We start from the raw sequence: 17,228 nt of genomic DNA, 5'->3' as shown, positions 1-17,228 counted from the left end.
TATTACAATTATTGTGACTGGGCCAACATAGAGAGCCAAAGAAGGTCTTAGAAATCGAACTGATCTCTGAGAATTAACAGCACCAAGTATGCTATTCCCAGAGAGAAGAACCTCCAGGTCAGAGAAAGCCTAGTCAGTAACTTAACTGCTTCTACTAATTAGTCTAGAAAGCCAATGTTCAATCAGGAAATGGGAATAAGAGTAGATAATGTAGCACAAAAATATAATAAATTATAGCAATAGTTTACTGTCTGATTACTGGTGCCTAGATTTCTTACTTACTATTTACCATAATGTGACTAAAACCAAGCCCAACCCACCACTGTTCAGACGACTTGACTCTGACTCATAATGGCCCTATATGTCCTATCGGACAAATGACTCAATTTCTACACCATAATCTTTATGAAAGCAGAATACCTCACCTTTTTCCAAAAAAAGAAGGTGGTGTATTTGAACTACTGAACTTGAGGTTTGTAGCCAAGCATTTTTTAATCACTGTGCCACCATGGAACTTTGTGAAGTCGAATACTTACATTTTAGGGGACATACCTACAGTTGAGTGATTAATAATTCACTTGAAATTGCACAGCTAATACGGCACCAGGACAATCTGACCCCAGCATCCAGACAGAGTGATAGTAAACATTTAAGTTATATAACTAACCAGATCCTCAGAGGTTTCCAACTGGAGATATCATGATTTCCTACAAGAAGACATTTCCTTAAGTTCCTTCCTACCTATCCTCAGCATTTTGACATCCTCGTAGTCCTTGTCTTCACAATGCAGAGTCCACTGAAATTTCAGGGGCCATGTTGTTGTTATGTGCTGTTGAGTCAGAAGTGACTCATAGCTGACCCTCCCGTGAGCTTGCAGACTATATATCTCATGGGAGGAGATAGCCCATCTTTCCCCTGTGGAGCAGCTCATACACTCAGACTGTGTGATTGTGGGTTGGCAGTGCAATTCCTTACCCGTCAGGCCACCAGAGTTCCCTAGAGGCCATGCAGTTCTAAATATAAAAGCTGAAGCCAAACACATGGCCACTTAGTTGTCTGACTTATAGAGACCCTATAAGACTTTGAACTGCTCCACACAATGTCCAATGCTCTAAGTCTTTATGAAAGCAGAATGCTTTTTGAGGAATAGCTGGCAGATTCAAACCACAGACATAACACTGCACCATTGCACCACTACGGCTCCTTATGAATGTCACTCACTCACTCACACTCACTGCCATTAATTAGGTCAGTTCTAATTTACTGCGACCCTCCACCAGGTTTCTAATACTGTAAATCTTTACTGAAGGGGAATGCCCATCTTTCTCCCATGAGCCATTAGTGGATTTGAACCACTGGAGACATAAGCCTTTTGGTTAGCAGTCTAACACCCTATAGACTAGGTCACTGTTGTTAGGTGCTCCTGAGTCAATTACAACTCATAGTGATCCATGAACAACAGATCTGAACCCTGTTCTATCCTGTGCCAATCTCACAATCTCCGATACATTCAAATCCACTGCTGTAGTCACTGTGTCAATTCACCTGGTCGAAAGTCTTCCTCTCCTTCGCCATCCCCCTACCTTTCCAAGTGCATCCTTTTCCAAGGAATAGGCACTTCCAGTAACATGCCCAAAGTAGGCTAGATGAAGCTTTGTCATCCTTGCCTCTAAGGAGCCCTCTGGCTGGACCTTCTGCAAGATATATCTGTTTGTTGTTTTGGCAGTCCATGGAATATTCAGTACTCTTCTCCAATACCACAGCTCAAAGGCATCAATTCTTCTGCATCCTTATTCACTGTCCAGCTCTCAACAGCATAGCAAATAACTGAAAAAACATGGTCTGAATCAGGCACACCTAAGTTTTCAAACAAACATCACTACTCCTCAGTAATTTAGAAAGATCTCTGACTACAGACTCTCCTAGTGCAATACATCTCCTGATCTGCTTTTTTTATTATTAACATATTTAATATTTCTAAGTATAGTTAATATAAGTAAAGGCCAAACTTAATGTCACTGAGTGGGCTCCAACCCATAGCAACCCTCTATTGGGTTTCTTACTCTATAAATCCTTCCAAGAAGAGACTGTTCATCTTTCTCCTGTGCAACAGCTGGTGGATTTGAACCATTGACCTTTCAGTTAGCAGCTCAACATGTAATGCATTACACCAACAGTTGTTAGGTGCCATGAAGCTGAGTATTACCTAGAGCGACCCTATGAACAACAGATCTGAACTCTGTCCTATCCCATTATACAACCAGAGCTCCTTATAATTAATATAACTATAATAAGTATGTTGTTGTTGTAAGCTGTTGGGTCAAAACCAACTCCAGTGAGTTTAAAGAGGCAGTAAATTGCAAAGGAGAAAATTGCCTATCCTTCTTCTGTAGAGCAACTGGTGAATTCAAACCACCTGCCTTTTGGATTGCAGCACAGCTTCTTACCACTAGGCCACCAGAGTTGATGTTTTTCTCTTAAACACATTTCTTTATTTATACTAAAGTCTTAGAAGATATTCTTGTAATTTTTTCCTTTAAAGTTTGTTATAGTTGTTAGGTGGCATCAAACTGACTATTTTGTAATGAACCTATGAGCAACAGATCTAAACTCTTCCCAAGTCTGTATCATTTGTACAATCTCCACCTTGATCAGGCTCATTATTACAGTTGACAAATCAATTCATATCCAGGAAGGAGAGAATCTTCCTATCCTTCTCTGACCCTCTACTTTTCCAAGCATGCTACTCTTTTGCAAGGGCAAGTCCTCCTGACAACATGCTCAAGGTTAAGTGAGATGAAGTTCTACCATTGTGAGATCAGTAAATTAACAACTGGCTTTTCTGTCCATTGCATTAGCCCCCATTGGGGGCATGGTCTCCAGCTACCTTAACTGCAGACACATAGTCTTGTAAATCATCTACAGCTGTTGGACCAATATAAGAGAGCGCTTTCTACCCTGAAAAAATGGCAAAGAGAGGGTGAAGAGACTGTGGCACTGCTATAAAGAGACTATGGCAAGGTATAACCTGGGGAACACTGGAGATAGAGAAAGGTTTTTCTTGCTGGATTGAAGGAAAAGCTGACTTGTAACTGCTCTGAGATAAAGTCTACTGGATGACTGAGGAAATCAGAGGTGCATTTGTGCTGCTGAACTGAACCTGCACTTTCACTGACTGAGGAATTGTGCATTGTTAATCTGGCTTGGGACGGCTTGACTCAACTTGAACTAGCATTGTGTGATTTTTTTTTGCCTCCCCCACTCCTCAATCCATTTATCTAATAAAACTTACAACTGCAGTAAAGTCTGTGAGTCAATTGCAACAAACATCGGACACAATGATTCACAGAAAGAGGAGGAGCATATGGGTGGCATGTCTTTACTATGTAACTATTTGGATAGTACTATGGTTATTATTGACTGGGACAGTTCCCCTTTATGAAGCAGGCAGAAGTCAGGCTCACCCTCCTCCACATTGTATCTGCTCCTTATACCATCTTTGCCTTTAGAAGCATCTTAGTTATACTTCTTCCAAGACATTTCAAAAGTTATATATATAGTTCTGGTGGCCTAGTGGCAAAGAAACTGCACTGCAATCCCGAAGGCACGCAGTTCAAGGCCACTAGCTGCTCCACAGGAGAAGGATGGGCAATCTCCTCCTGTGCAATTAACTGCCTCTGAAAACCCACTGGGGGGTCAGCTATGGGTAGGTTCCAACTCTACGGTAAACAACAACTAAGAAGAGGCTATTGCACCAGAGACATTATTGCCAATGTCAGACGGATCTTGGCTGAAAGCAAAGAGTACCAGAGGAAGAATGTCTGTGTTTCGTTGACTATGCAAAGCCACCTTCACTCTGTGGATCACAATAAATGGTGACTAACCTGAGAAGAATGGGAATCTCAGAATACTTGATTGTACACATGTGAAATCTATACTTGGACCAGGAAGTAGTCATCTGAACAGAGCAAGAAACACTTCATGATTCAAAATCAGGAAGGGGAGTGCATCAGGGAAGTGTCCTGTCTCCAAACCTTTTCCATCTATATGCAAAACAGATCATGAGGAATGTGAAATCAAAACTGGTGAGAGATTCATCAACCATCTATGCCTTGCAGGTCACACAATCTTGCTTGCTGAAAATGAGTAGGACCTGAAGCATTAGCTACAGAAGGTTAAAGATTGTGTCTTCAATATGGATTGAAGCTCAACATCAAGATTCTCACCACTGGACCAATTGGCAGCACCACACTAGATGGGAGACGAGATTGAGGTTAACAATTTCAGCTTGCTCAAATTCACAATCAACACTCTAGACACTAGTAGTCAGGAAATCAAAAGACGAATTGCTCTGAGAAAATTGCTATCAGAGGCCTCTCCAACATGCTAAAAGAGCAACAAACAATGTCAGTTTGGGTATTAAGGTGCACCTGATTCAGGACAGGGTCTTTACTATTACGTCCTACGGATCGGTGAGTTGGACAATGACTAGAGTTGACAGAAGAAAAATTGATGCCTTTTAGTTCTGGTGCTGAAGAAGAGTATTTAATATGCCATGGACTACCAAGAGAACAAATAGATTTATCCTGGAGAAGGTGAAACCAGGCTGCTCCTTGACAGTAAGGATTTTGAAGAAGCTCTGTCTCACAAACTTTGGGCATGTGGCCAGGAGGAGCCAGTCTCTGGAGAAGGAGATCATGCTTGGAAAGGTGGAGGGCTAGCACAAGAGAAGAAGACCTGGATGAGATAGATTGACAGTGTAACTGTGGTATTGGAGGTAGGTGTGTTAGAGATAGTGAAACTGAGTCAGGATAGGACAAAGGACATAGGGTCACTAAGAGTCGCAGGGGACTTGATGGCATATAACAACAACAACTATAGATTATTTAAAACACACAACAACATGGATGTAGCCTATTCTTAAGAATAGGAAGTTTAAGATAAAAGTCCTAAACAGAAAAAATAGATTATGGAGTTACACTGCTAAGTTACAATTATGGTATTACAAAGGTTGCACCTCTATTTTTGTCATGACAGGAGTCCAGAGTGAAGGCTGCATAGTGGACTGGACCTGGGAAGAGGGATTGTAAAACAATGAAAGATTTTTTATTTTTACTTTTCCAACAGGGTAGTGTACTAGGGGGGAAGGTAGGGAGGGGAGAAAAGTGTGCAACAATGAATGAATGGAAATCCAAAGTCTAAGTCTCTGTAAATTTTCATTGAAATTAATAATAAATTAAAAAAACAACAACAAACAAATGTTGCACCTCTGACTGTTCAAATTCATCAGTAGCTCTGTAGGTAAAAAATGGACATCTCTTTATGCATGATTTACAGCCTCAGAAACCCAATGGGAATCAGCTATTAGCAATGAGAAAGAGAGAAAAAATAATAATTTAGAGCAAGTTTCCCTATTCCTAATTATACATAGAACTGTTTGGGGTTGAGGATTGAAGAAATGCAAAATGCAAATATTCTAGAATTATCTGATCATTTTTCCCTCTTTTTTTTTTAATAGCTGAAACCTAATATGCAATGATGTTAGTCTGAGGAATAAGGTGTGCCTGATTCAGACCATGGTCTTTTCAATCACTTTCTTTTTTTTTTTAAGTTTATTTTATTTTATTATTTTTTTGTGTGTACCGTCAAATCAGATCTGACTGGTACAGGAGGAGATTGTTCCTCCTTCTCCAGCAGAGCATCTGGTGGATTTGAACCGTGCACCTCTGAGATTGCAGTTGCAGCTTCTTGCCACTAGGCCACCCGAGCTCGCCTCAATCACTTTCTATGCTGCCAAGAGTTAGACAATGCATAAGGATGAGAGAAGAAATGATGCCTTTGAGCTCTGGTGTTGTTGGAGAACTGAATATCCCATGGACTGTCAAATGAACAAACAGGTATGTCTTGGAGTAAGTGCATTAGAATGCTCCTTGGAGGCAACAATGATGAAGCTTCTTCTCACATACTTTGGGCATGTAGCTAGAGGAGGCTATTCCTTGGAGAGAGACATCATGCTTAGAATGGTAAAGGAACAGTGAAGGAGAGGAAGACCTTCAACCAGGTCCATTAACACAGTGACTGAAGCAATTAGTTTGAGTGTATCTGAGATTGTGAGACTAGCATCCGTTAGGACAGGGTTCAGATCTGTTGTTCATAGGGTCACTGATGAGTCTACTCAACAGCACCTAGCAACAACAAACAAATAAATAAAAGACAAATAGTTATTTTGTTTCTAGAAAGCCAGAGGTTACATATTAATTTTCCAAAGGTTTGATGCAGCTAATGAGCATCTAATCACATAAGGCAAGTCTCTGGGCTTCTTGTTGTTGTTGATTGCAGGACTCATAGCAACTCCTAAAAACAAAATGCCTGAAACCCCTCTACAGCTGTCGACATTTATCAAAGTTCATAGTTTCGGGTGACATGTTATTTAGGAAGTGGATGCCACTCCTGCTTCCAAAACCCATCATAGTATGTTATTGTTGTTATGTGCCACTGAGTTGCCTGTGACGTTTAGTGACCCAATACCCTTCTTTGTCCTGAGCCAGTCTCACTAATTCTGACACACCAACCCCCACTGCCCCAGTGACTGTGTCAATCTATCACATTTATGGTCTTCCTCTCCTGTGCTGTGCTGTCTGCCCACTCTTTGGAGCTGTTAAAAAACTTGGGTGTTTGTGTTTAGAAACTGTATCTATATTCTTCATGCCTGTACTCAGGCAGCTCAATGTTGCCAAAGAAAACCACACAACTGGATCAAGTAGTTTAAATTTAGGATTGTAAATCTCAAGTAGGTACTCAATGCCAAGACAGGCCTACTAAGTGACACAGTAAACTTGGTTTCTTTCTTCCTTGTGTTTAACTTCTGTCACTTGACTATCTTGGAGAAAACAGTCCTGCTCCTCCTATCCAAAGTTCATTCTCTTCACAAGCTCTAGTCTGGACCCTGTCTGCTCATATCCTTCCATGGATTTCACTCTTACCATCAGGTCTTTCTCACTCACATCACCCATCACCAACTCTCTCAGCACACAAGCATGCTCTAGAACTCTGCCATCTTGCAAAACATTTCTTCCCTTCACCTCATGTTCTTCTACAGTTATTCTCAAGTTTCTCTGCATTCCTTTACATAAAAGCCTGTGTCAATTTCTTCACTTTCCCATTCATTATTCAGGTTAGCCAGGTTCACATCCCAACTTACCCAAACAAGCCAAGTTCATCAGTAATATTTTCCAGTGATCTCCAAGGTGACTAATTCAATAGCCATGTCTCTAGTCCAAGCTAACCAGGTCTCTGCACCAGGCAACTAACCATAGCTCTTTCCTGAAACCCTCTGCGCTTGGACACCAGAACTCAATTCTTAGATCTCCTTCTCCATTACCCTGTCTCTAAAATCAGTCTCCCAGGAGTGGATCTTGAAGGCACATACCGGAAATGGAAAGGACACATACAGTTTTAAGAGATCTGCTTTAGTTGTTTGCTGGCAAGTTGAATCCAACTCATAGCCATCTATGAGACAGAGAACTTCCCCATGCGGTTTTATTGACTAAAATATTTACTGGAGATGATCAGGTCTTTGTCCTGCAAAGTAGCTGATAGGCTGAGTTAGCAGCCAAGCATATTACTGTTGCACTAGCAAGGACCACTTGAAAGTCTGGAGATTTGATACTTTTGTAAAACTACATTTCTAGGCATGAGGGACAGGGGGAATATAACAACAGTTTATCTATCAGTATTGCACCGGTATTATCATAATGGATAATAGCAGTGAGAGAAAAGAGGCTGTCCCCTTGACACAAGGTCCAGTCCTTGATGTCCGTCATATGCAGGTAAGGAAGGTGGTAAACATCTCAAGTTCGCTGAAGCACCGAAAGCCTCTTCTCACAAAAACATGTATCTTCCAGTCAGTCTTCAGACGTTATTCAGATGACTTAGCCTTCACAGGTGCATCCTGGGGGAGCTCAAGGGGAGGTCACACCGTTCAGTGCTCCACCCAGAAAGAACTAGAACAGCTCATACGCAAGGACAGGAAATGCACTTTTTAAAATTACACCACACCGAATACAGAAAGTCCTTTCCGCAAAAGGCGACGGCTGTGGTCGTGTAAACCCCTCAAGTCTGGTCTTATGTTGGCCTCTGGACTTAGGGGGGCTGTAGGTCACAGCACGGAGGCTTTGGCCCTCTTCTTTCGCACCTCGTGTGTTGGAAACCCTCCGCTAAGGTGGCAAGAACGCCAAAAGTCGCTGGACAGAGGCCACCCTCCTCGCTGTCGCTTTCAGGTGCTAGGTCCAAGCCAGGCAGCGGGGCGCGCGTGGGAACAGGAGAGCGCGACTGAGTAGCCGCCGCCAGCGGCTTGACGTGCAGAGTTCAGGTCCAGCCCGGCGAGGGCGGAGACTAGGGCGGGGCCCGACCTAGGGGCCGCCTCAACGGCACGGTTCGGCCTCGCGCGAGCTTCCTACAGGTTCTCATTACCCCTTCCCAGTCCTCCCGGGGTCCCCGTGCCGGAGGCTATGGCTAGGAAACCAGGTCAGAGCCACCGGGATCCGGGACCGCCCAAAAGCGGAGGCCTGCACCCCGGAAAACCACGCCCAACGGGAACCCGGATGCCGCCGCGCCCGCAGAGCCCACGCGCGAGGAACGAGGGCGCGGGAGGGCGCGTGCGGCGTGACGCGTCTCTCGGCGCGTCCCGTGACGCCATCGCGCCCGCGTTTGAAAGTTGGCGCCCGGGGCCGCCTCCCATGCTGCCCCGCGCCAACCCCTCCCCTCACCTTTCCTCCCCCGCCCTCCCCTCGCCATCAGACCGCCCCCCCCACACCCGTCCCTTCCCTTATCAGCACCCGCGGCCCCGGCAGCTCCGACGCAGGCGCACTGCACCGCGCGCCGCCATTTTGTGTCCGAGCCTGTGGAGCGATTAAACCGTGTGCGGAGCTGCTTCTTTGGCGGCAGCGGCGGTGGTGGTGGCTGGTGCGGGCGCGCGGAGCTGGCTGGGGACGCCGGGCGGCCGGAGCGGCGGAGCGGCGGCGGAGCGGGAGCCGCGGGGGGTGTGGCGCGAAGGTAAGTGGGCCCGGGGTGGAGGAGGTTTCGCGGGCCGCCTCTAGGTGTCACGATGGGGCCGCTCCGGTCGGCGCTGGCTGTAGCCCGGCGCCAGCGCCGCCGCCGGGGGGTGTTTGTCTCCCTCTACCGTCCCTGCTGCGGCGCGGCTGCCGCCATTGCCCGGCGCTGTGGCCCAGCCTGCCCCCCCTCGCCAGCCTGCTGGCCCTCCCTCCTGTCGGCGCGCTAGGCCTCGGGCGGTGGCGGCAGCCGAGGCCCGCGCGGCCGGCGACTCCATTTTCCTTCCTTTGTCTCTGCCCTCGAGGCCGGCTCTTGGCCCGGCTGGTCGCCCAGCCATCGCCCGCCCTCTGCCCTCCGCCCCTCCCGCGACGAGTGGCCCGAGCCGAGAAGCGACCTCTTCGCTCCGGCTTCCGCGCCCGAGCCTCGTCCGTGGGTCCGACCGGCCGTCGCCACGCGCACAGCTGGGTCTCCGTGCAGTCTGGGTGTCGGGGCCCTGGCCGTCGAGTTCGGGGTTGCCCGTTCTCCCGCCCGCAGGGTCCCGGGAGCCTACCGAGCCGCCGCTGCGTGCGTCCCCCGCCGCTCGGCACTCGCTCCCAGTCCGCACGCCGTCCCCGCTCGTCTCTGTCTCCGCCGAGTGGCGCAGGCGGCGCTGCTGCGGCTGCGAGCAGAGAGACCCCAGAGCTGCCGAGAGCTCCCTCTGCAAGGCTGGCTGAGCTGTTAGCGCCTCAGCACCGCCCGAGCGGGCGGGGGGACGCGCGCTCGCCGCCCCCGCTGGGTCGCGCTGCGCCCCCAAACTCGCGCTTGGGGCTCCTCGCGCGCGACCTGACCAGACCGGCCCTTGTGATGGTTGGGACAGGTCGCGAGTGCAGCACCGGCTAGCCCCCTCGGAGCAATAGCAGCCCGACTTTTGTGCGCTAAGTGATCTCCAAGGGATAGGAACTTAATTTCACTCTGATGTCAAGTGACGTGACAAATTCCTGAATTCGCGAATATGGCTGTCTTAAGTTGACATAGTTCTGGCAGTCTCTGAGTTAACTTCTCGCTTTGAAATGTCCTGATGCCAGCTTAGTACCTGATGCTCTAAGGGCTAGGCGAAAGCAGTTCTACCCTGCTATTGTGCAACTCATCCAAAGCGCCAGTAAGGCAGAATGAATATATTCTTGATTCAACTGGTAATTTGCCCATACGCTGAAATATGAGGGTTGATGTTGTAATTGAATCCTGGGTCACTCACTGCAGATGGTTTATAAATATCTGCACCTAACGTAGATTGACTTCCTGTAGCATTAAAACATTCGAGCACATAGCATTGTCATACTTAAGAGTTTAGATAAATTGGGAAAGCTAAAATTCAGCGTCCCTATGAATGGGTGGGAGAGGAAATTAAACAGGGCATATGTTTATATAAATAACTTTATTCTTAATTTTGCATCTTTTAGAAGCTTCCTGTTAAACAACTCTTTTCTTTTTTGCACTTTGTCTTTAGTACGTTAAAATCACTGCTCTTCAGTTGCTTTGGAGAAAAGAAAGTCTGGGTTAACTTTTTTTCTTAAGGAAGAAAGCTATATTAAGTTTATAAGAAAATTGCAACAGACTGGTGTTAAATAAATTTGCGGATCACTATATGTAATCTCAGTCTGTAACTTTTACCACCATATGCCTCATTAAAGGAGTATTCCAGCCTTTTTTAAAGTCTAGATGACGTTCTTGCCTTCCATGCTGTCCCTCAATAAAATTGCATTAATTGCGGACACTTTTTTGATGGGATCTTGCATTTAGGAATAAAATGACATTTAATTGCCTTAATCGGAGACGGTGTGATTGGCACAGGACAGAGCAGAGTTTAGGGCTGTTGTACATAGGGTCTCTATGAGTTGCAAGCGACTCAATGGCACATAACAACAATGCCTTAATCCAGTTTTTTACTTTCTTTTATAACTCCTATTTTTCTTCAGCAATTGTAGTACCTATGGCATATTTTGCTAGAGTAAATTTTCCATAGTAATAATTTTTTTCAATCCATTGGTTCTTAACTGACCAAAGAGTAATGCATTTTTGGGTTAGTGTACTTCACTTTGTTACTTGGTCTCATTGTCCTATAGGCAGTCATCATCCTTTTGATCTTCTGTTTTGCATATACTGACGTAATGGTATAATCCACATGCCTTGTCCACTGTCTTAAGATTTTTAGGTGCCAGGACTAATGTTCTATTTTTATTGGGAAACTAAATTTACAGGGCGAGTAAATGGAGACTATGAGGTAACCCAAAGGGACTTCTTTAAATCCATGGTATGAGGAAGGTTGCATCAGTCATGTCTGCCTACTTAAAATATTACTCCATGAGAGAAGTTCTGGAAGTTATCCTTAGGACTTCATTCAGCCTACTGGAGAAAACTTGGCTGTAAAAGTTAGCCGTAAGACCCATTCAAATTCTACAAATTAAGTGTTAGTTTTTGTTTTAAAAGACATACCAAAATGAGAACATCCATCAGGGACTAGTCTGACAGCTTAAGGAGTTCCTTGGGTGTGGCAGAGGCCACCAGGGACTTCTCTAGCCCCCTAGGGAAGAGTGCAGTGACAGAACTTTGCCAGAGACCTTGCTGGTTTCTTTAGGAATGTGTTGCATGGGAGCCAGTCCACATCAAATTTGTTACTTAATAGCTGCAGCTCTTTGAAATCAGAAGTTTCAAGTTGAACATTCTTATACCTTGTTTGTCTCCAGGTGACTTCAGGCTTATTTGTTAAAAATTAAATCTTTCTTTAAACAGTTTAAAACTTGTTACAGTTTAAGACATTGAAGAAGAATATACAGGTCTAGAAATAAAATCTAGTGGTAAATATATGATTTAAAAACTTGTTCTCGGCACAGTGGAGTAGGGCCGGTGCCTGGCATGGCTGACCTCGAGCCGGAGCAGATCCATCTCAAGTGCATCCGTAAGGAAGGCTTCTTCACGGTGCCACCGGAGCATAGGTTGGGACGATGTCGGAGTGTGAAAGATTTCGAGAAGCTAAATCGCATTGGAGAAGGCACTTACGGCATTGTGTATCGTGCCCGGGACACCCAGACAGATGAAGTTGTTGCTCTGAAGAAGATACGAATGGACAAGGAGAAAGACGGGATCCCCATTAGCAGCCTGCGCGAGATCACCCTGCTCCTGCGCCTACGCCACCCCAACATTGTGGAGCTGAAGGAGGTGGTTGTGGGGAACCACCTGGAGAGCATCTTCCTTGTGATGGGTTACTGTGAGCAGGACCTGGCCAACCTCCTAGAGAACATGCCCACACCCTTCTCAGAGGCTCAGGTCAAGTGCATCACTCTGCAGGTGCTTAGGGGCCTCCAGTACTTGCACACAAACTTCGTCATCCACAGGGACCTGAAGGTCTCCAACCTGCTCATGACAGACAAGGGCTGTGTGAAGATAGCGGACTTTGGGCTGGCCCGGGCCTATGGTGTTCCTGTGAAGCCAGTGACTCCCAAGGTGGTCACCCTGTGGTACCGAGCCCCCGAGCTGCTTCTGGGAACCCCTACGCAGACAACCAGTATTGACATGTGGGCCATGGGCTGCATCCTGGCTGAGCTGCTGGCCCACAAGCCTCTTCTCCCTGGTTCATCTGAGATCCATCAGATAGACCTCATTGTGCAGCTCCTGGGGACACCCAGTGAAAACATCTGGCCAGGTTTCTCGAAGTTGCCGCTGGCCGGCCAGTACAACCTGAGGAAGCAGCCATACAACAACCTCAAGCACAAGTTCCTGTGGCTCTCAGAGGCTGGGCTGCGTCTACTTAACTTCCTCTTCATGTATGACCCCCAAAAGAGGGCAACTGCCGGGGACTGTCTGGAGAGCGCCTACTTCAAGGAGAAGCCCCTGCCCTGTGAGCCGGAGCTGATGCCCACCTTCCCCCACCACCGCAACAAGCGCGCTGCCCCTGCCACTGAGGGTCCCAGCAAGCGTGTCCGGCTGTGATCGGCCAGAGTCCAGGAGTAGTGATGGCTGACAGATGGTGAAGGGAATTCTTGCCCTGCCCTTGACCTTAGTGAGGCAGAGCCCCTACGGGCTTGATCATGAACAAGAGGTTTGCTCTCTCCCCTAGTCGCCACACCTCTGAGAAGATGACCCTTTTTGGTGGAAACACCAGTGTGGACCAGCATCTTCAGGATCTCCTCCCAGCCCATCACCCCGACTTTCTGGGTGGGAAGGACGCTATGGTGGGGACCAGGGCGGAACATGGTTTCAAGTTTTCATGAGCCTTCTGAGAGATGGGCTCAGAAATAAAGCAGCATGGACACAGAAAAAAAACAAACTGGTTCTCAATTGGATCAGTAGATTGTTATACTGTATTTGTTTTTAAGAATCATATACACATTGCAGTTGAGTCGTGAACTGACTTGTCTGTTCTTCCTTTAAATGGCTGCTGGGTTTGAACAGCTGATCTTTCAGTTAGTAGTCACTTGCTCCCGGGGCTCTTTTTGTTACTTTAATTATTTATATGTTTCCTTAAGGATCCCTGCTGGCTTAGTAGTTAAAGCTTTTAGGTGCTAACCATAAGCTTAGAAGTACGAGCTCCCCTTTTGCTCTTTAGGAAAAAGGTGTAGCAGTCTGCTTTTGTAAAGATTTACAGCTTTGGAAACATGATGAAGCAGGTCTGTTCTGTCCTATAGGACCCCTGTACTTCAGAATCAACTCCTGCGAAGTTCGAAGTTTGTGAACTTTGTCTAGTTAGTATCTTCAGATCTTCCCTGGCATTATCTTTGTACATTTTCTCAGTGACTTGGTTATTTAGAATGTAAAAGTTTGGTTTTGCGTATTGATTGCTAACATACAGCCCAAGCATATCAATTTATTTTCCTCAGTTGATCCTCATTTTGGTCAATCTCTCATTAGTGATTATACCCTCCAGTACAAAAGAAAATATTTCTTGGGCTAAGTAGAATACTTTTTGTATTGTTAAAAGTTACTTTGTAACAATTTTTATTCAACAAGGTTTTTTAGTGACATTTAAGAGAGTAGTGTATCAACTTAATTTTATGAGCTTTAGTTAACTATAAAATTAATTCCCTGTTTAGATATACCACATATGCCAGATTTCTTTTAAAGTCAATTCTATTTTATGGTTTTCATCTCAAATGTAAATTTTGCTTAATAGTACTTGAAGGTTGTTAGTTCATTCATTTGTATTTTAGTCAGTAAAAAATACTAGAGGTTTCTGATCCTTTGACGGTTCATAAACATGATGATTGGGAGTTTATCCTTCTGTATGGCATGTGCCACCCTTTAAACCTTGTTACAACATAGGCATGCTACCCATCTGACATGAAAGGGAGAAAAAAAATATTAGATCTTTCATTATTTAACTAAACAATACATTTTATTACTCTGCTTCTCAGTTTTCAAAAGTTAGTGGAAGCTTTCCTTCTAGGTTATATCATTAAACTGAAAAATTCAGGGTTAACTTATGGTGTAAATTGATTTTTTTAAATCGCTAAGACCACTAGATAAATAAACTGTCAAAGGACAAATAGTATCTGAAAGACTTATAATTTTATAGCTTGAATACAAGTCTCCCCTACTTTTTAAAGGTACACTTTAAACCATGTCACTTTTATGAAAGCTCTAAAAGGTTAGCACTTAGAACCCACCAACCAGTCACTCAGGGAAAAAGATGAGGCAGTCTACTTCCATAAAGATTTACAACCTTGAAAACCCTATAGGCAATTCTGCTCTGTCCTGCAGGATTGCTATGAGTCAGAATCAATCAACTTGGTTGTTTTACTTTAGTACCTATTTTTGCTTTTATTTGAATAGCAAAACTTCGTCTTTAGAATTTTTTTCTGCAACAAGCTATTAAAGAAGTGATGAGCCACCCAGATTCCTGGGAACTAAATATACAGCATTAAGCCTCTATAGCTTTTGAACTGTGCCTTTTGAACACTCTGTTTCTTTTTGTTATTTTATGTTCTATGTGTTATTTGGAGCTTTGACCTAGTGGTAAGGAGTTGTGCTGCCAAGCCAAAGGCACATTGTTCAAATCCACCAACTGTTCTGCAGGAGAAAGATGAGCAGTCTTCCATGTGTTCAAATTCAACTTGTCTCTGAAAACCCACTGTAGGGTCAGCTATGAGTCAGTTCCACCTCAGTGGTACATCATAATAACCACAATTTAATATTACATAGTAGGTTAGTGTTTAGATCTGGGGGACACTTAAAAATGTTCCCATGTAAATTAATTGTAATTGCTTATTTGGTGTATTGTATCAGCTTACAAAAAGTTTCATAGAAACACCCAAATTTTGGATAGTGGAGAAACCTTTGTGTAGCCATGAGGATTGTAATAGGGTAGCCCTTTGATTATCCTGAATCTTTTAGTCCTTCATTCTGCAAATGTCTAAGAAAAAAATGAAGTAGACATTTGAGTAGCTCAATTAATGACTGACATAATAGATACAATTTTATTAGTCTTTCCTTTGTCCTCATTTTCTTTTCATACTGTATGAGTTTATATAGTTAGTGTGTCATAAAATAATCTGTACTTCATAGCTTCTGTAAAGTGAAGGAAAATTTTGGTAACAGGTAGTAGTATGGTTCTACAAAACGTAATTGTTGTGTACATGAAGACTGTTGGGAAGGGTGTATGTACACATATGGATATGTTTACTAAAAGGGGTTTATTTTTAATTATCTGTGCTTCTGTTTTAGAATGATCACGTATATGGGGCCAAAGAACAAGATGCTCTAGTCAACAGTGACCGGAGGCTGAGAACTTAGTTCTTTCCTTCCTCAAACTGACTTTGCAGCTACTAAGAGGTAAATGCTATTTCCATTTCTTTGTCTTTGAAATAAATCATAGCCTTGCTGAGGTTGAAGGGTTTGCTGGATTGTTCTTAGGTATACATGGGAGCTGCAGGATGGTTAGTGGCCAAAAGCATTCGTCCAAGAATTTTTGATTTGAAACTCGGCACTGTCTTAGTAAATTTATGTTGGGGAAAGTTACTTAACCTCCGTACTCCCAGCTTTTTTCATTCATGAGAAAATAATACCATTACTCTCAGAAGTTATTCTCAGGGTTAATAAGAATATGTTGCACAGTTAATAACATTCTGAACACATACATAGAAGCTGTTGGGAAATCGGGACTCCTGTATAAACTCTTGAAATGTGAATTTTGACTCTTGGCAAATGACTTCAGAGTGCATGGCCATTGGCAGTTAGAGATTTGATGAGGAACAGATGGAATTCTGGTCTTGGATAAACTGCTTTCCTCAATAAAAAATTGTCTTCATTTGAGTTAGCCTAGGAGATATAGTCCATCTTTGCATCAGGATAGTCATTCTTGGGACATTTTTCCAAATGTCAGAAAGATTGCTTAAAACTGTTACATTTGCTTTAGTATATACTTTCTGATATACAATATAGTGGATATCATAGAAAATGTGAAAAAGCCTTCCATAGATAATCAAGTGTGCTCTACTACTACTAACTTTTGGATTCTTAAACAATAAGGTAGAGTTCAGGGTGTAAAAATGATTCTTCCTTCTCATGGTGCACATACTTTTTATCACATATAAAAATGTGAGAATCGTTTAGTTGCACCGTATGATAATAAAAAGGATTGAAATGAAATGGAAAGGAAATTAAAATTTAAAATGCTGAGATTAGATTAATTTATAGTAATAAGTCATTTAAGTGACTTAAGTTTTGGTTTGGTGGGTTTTTTTAAAAGAAGCTGTATCTGGTACAAATTCTTATTTTTCTTCAAAACTCTGTGTTCTAAATGGATAGCTTGGTGCCTCACTAAATAGGAACAATGTCTGTGTTTTAATATTATTCTGTTGAACCCAGAAATAACTTGTGCCCTGCAGGTTCTCAAGAGTGTTGGCACAGAGCAGGGTTTCATAATTAATAAGCTCCATAAAAGCAATGCTGATTTTAAAAACTCTTGAAAAGAATAGCCTTAAGAGTTAGGGAATGGGATTATAAGAAGATGTTGGTCACTTTCAAGTGTTATATAGCTAGCGTAATTGTTTAGATCCCTGTTTCTGAAACTGGGATATGAATACCCTTAGGGTACAAGGTGTTATAATTCCGGGGTTCTTGAAGCCACAAGATAAACATGATCCATCTTCTTGGAACTTCAGTTATGCTCATTGCGGGGGCGGTGAGTTAAGTAATTTAACTGG

The 17,228-nt window shown here is 43.9% G+C and overlaps 1 protein-coding gene and 1 pseudogene across 2 annotated transcripts in view; both read left to right on the top strand.

The window, feature by feature from the left end:
• Positions 1 to 8,735: 8,735 nt before the first annotated feature.
• Positions 8,736 to 17,228, top strand: part of CTCF (CCCTC-binding factor (zinc finger protein)) — a 60,771-nt gene continuing 52,278 nt past the window's right edge. For both annotated transcript variants that reach the window (XM_006878688.1, XM_006878687.1), the window contains exons 1-2: positions 8,736 to 9,054; positions 15,748 to 15,855. The gene's annotated coding sequence lies outside the window, so the exon portion shown is untranslated. The remainder of the gene's footprint in view (positions 9,055 to 15,747; positions 15,856 to 17,228) is intronic.
• On the top strand, positions 11,944 to 13,017 carry LOC102851026 (annotated as a pseudogene).

Source organism: Elephantulus edwardii, unplaced genomic scaffold (genome assembly GCF_000299155.1).
Source record: "Elephantulus edwardii isolate Elephantulus edwardi_28Jun2011 unplaced genomic scaffold, EleEdw1.0 scaffold00001, whole genome shotgun sequence".
NCBI lineage: Eukaryota > Metazoa > Chordata > Mammalia > Macroscelidea > Macroscelididae > Elephantulus > Elephantulus edwardii.
This window is presented reverse-complemented; position numbering and strand designations above follow the sequence as displayed.